Raw genomic sequence first — 2421 nt, 5'->3', positions numbered from 1 at the left:
AGAAGCTAAATTACAACTATCCAGCAAGCACCTGTCAGGAATTTTCGAACAGGAAGAGGAGATGGCAGCCGAAAATAACAATAATGCAAGGAGAATGCTTGGTGACTTTACTGCACCTAATTCCAATTTACATGGAAGAAGCATCTCCATCCCTACCATTGGAGCAAACAATTTTGAGCTGAAACCCTAGCTAGTTTCTCTGATGCAGTAGAACTGCAAGTTTCATGGACTTCCATCTGAAGATCCTTTTTAGTTCTTAACTGAATTCTTGCAGATCTGTGATACTGTTAAGACTAATGGAGTAGATTCTGAAGTCTACAGGCTCATGCTTTTCCCTTTTGCTGTAAGAGAAAGAGCTAGAGTATGGTTGGACTCCCAACCTAAGGATAGCCTGAACTCTTGGGATAAGCTGGTCAAGGCTTTCTTAGCCAAGTTCTTTCCTCCTCAAAAGCTGAGCAAGCTTAGAGTGGATGTTCATACCTTCAGACAGAAAGAAGGTGAATCCCTCTATGAAGCTTGGGAGAGATACAAAGGACTGACCAAAAAGTGTCCTTCTGACATGCTTTCAGAATGGACCATCCTGGGTATATTCTATGATGGTTTATCTGAGCTATCAAATATGTCATTGGATACTTCTGCAGGTGGATCTATTCACCTAAAGAAAACGCCTGCAGAAGCTCAAGAACTCATTGACATGGTTCCTAATAACCAGTTCATGTACACTTCTGAGAGGAATCCTGTGAGTAATGGGACACCTATGAAGAAGGGAGTTCTTGAAGTTGATACCCTGAATGCCATATTGGCTCAGAACAAAATATTCACTCAGCAAGTCAATATGATTTCTCAGAGTCTGAATGGAATGCAAGCCGCATCCAACAGTACTCAAGAAACTTCTTATGCAGAAGAAGCTTATGATCCTGAGAACCCTGCAGTAGCAGAGGTGAACTACTTAGGTGAACCTTATGGAAACACCTATAATCCATCATGGAGAAATCATCCAAATCTCTCATGGAAGGATCAAATGCCTCAACAAGGCTTTAATAATGGTGGAAGAAACAGGTTTAGCAATAGCAAGCCTTTTCCATCATCCACTCAGCAACAGACAGAGAATTCTGAGCAGAATCCATCTAGCTTAGCAAACTTAATCTCTGATCTATCTAAGGCCACTGTGAGTTTCATGAATGAAACAAGGTCTTCCATTAGAAATTTGGAAGCACAAGTGGGCCAGCTGAGTAAAAGGATCACTGAAATCCCTCCTAGCACTCTCCCAAGCAATATAGAAGAGAATCCAAAAGGAGAGTGCAAGGCTATTGACATAACCAAAATGGCCGAACCCAATGAGGGAGAGGAGGACGTGAATCCCAAGGAGGAAGACCTCCTGGGACGTCCAGTGGTCAACAAGGAGCTTCCCTCTGAGGAACCAAAGGACTCTGAGGCTCATCTAGAGACCATAGAGATTTCATTGAACCTCCTTATGCCATTCATAAGCTTTGATGAGTATTCCTCTTCTGAAGAGAATGAGGATGTTACTGAAGAGCAAACTGCCAAGTTTCTTGGTGCAATCATGAAGCTGAATGCCAAATTATTTGGTATTGAAACTTGGGAAGATGAACCTCCCTTGTTCATCAATGAACTAAGTGATCTGGATCAACTGACATTGCCTCAGAAGAGACAGGATCCTGGAAAGTTCATAATATCTTGTACCATAGGCACCATGATCTTTAAGGCTCTGTGTGACCTTGGTTCAGGAATAAACCTCATGCCCCTCTCTGTAATAGAGAAACTGGGAATCTATGGGGTGCAAGCTGCTAAAATCTCATTAGAGATGGCAGACAATTCAAGAAAACAGGCTTATGGACAAGTAGAGGACGTGTTAGTAAAGGTTGAAGGCCTTTACATCCCTGCTGATTTCATAGCCCTGGATATTGGAAAGGAAGAGGATGAATCCATCATCCTAGGAAGACCTTTCCTAGCCACAGCAAGAGCTGTGATTGATGTGGACAGAGGAGAATTAATCCTTTAATTGAATGAGGACAACCTTGTGTTTACAACTCAAGGATCTCTCTCTGCATCCATGGAGAGGAAGCAGAAAAAGCTTCTCTCAAAGCAGAGTCAAACAAAGCCCCACAGTCAAACTCTAAGTTTGGTGTTGGGAAGCCACAACCAAACTCTAAGTTTGGTGTTGGAGAGTCTCAACAATGCTCTGAACATTTGTGAGGCTCCATGAGAGCCCACTGTCAAGCTATTGACATTAAAGAAGCGCTTGTTGGGAGGCAACCCAATTTTTATTTATCTAACTATATTTTTCATAGTTATATGTCTTTATAGGTTCATGATCATGTGGAGTCACAAAATAAACAAAAAAATCAAAAACGGAATTAAAAACAGCAGAAGAAAAATCACACCCTGGAGGAGCATCTG

General features: G+C 41.8%; 1 non-coding gene across 1 annotated transcript; it reads right to left on the bottom strand.

The window, feature by feature from the left end:
- Positions 1-457: 457 nt before the first annotated feature.
- LOC112725020 (small nucleolar RNA R71) lies at positions 458-565 on the bottom strand. The gene has a single exon (XR_003164152.1). It is a non-coding gene; the product is annotated as a small nucleolar RNA R71 (small nucleolar RNA).
- Positions 566-2421: the final 1856 nt, after the last annotated feature.

The sequence above is a fragment of the Arachis hypogaea genome, chromosome 11, assembly GCF_003086295.3.
Source record: "Arachis hypogaea cultivar Tifrunner chromosome 11, arahy.Tifrunner.gnm2.J5K5, whole genome shotgun sequence".
NCBI lineage: Eukaryota > Viridiplantae > Streptophyta > Magnoliopsida > Fabales > Fabaceae > Arachis > Arachis hypogaea.
The sequence above is the reverse complement of the archived record's forward strand: the minus strand, read 5'-3'. Positions and strand labels throughout refer to the sequence as shown.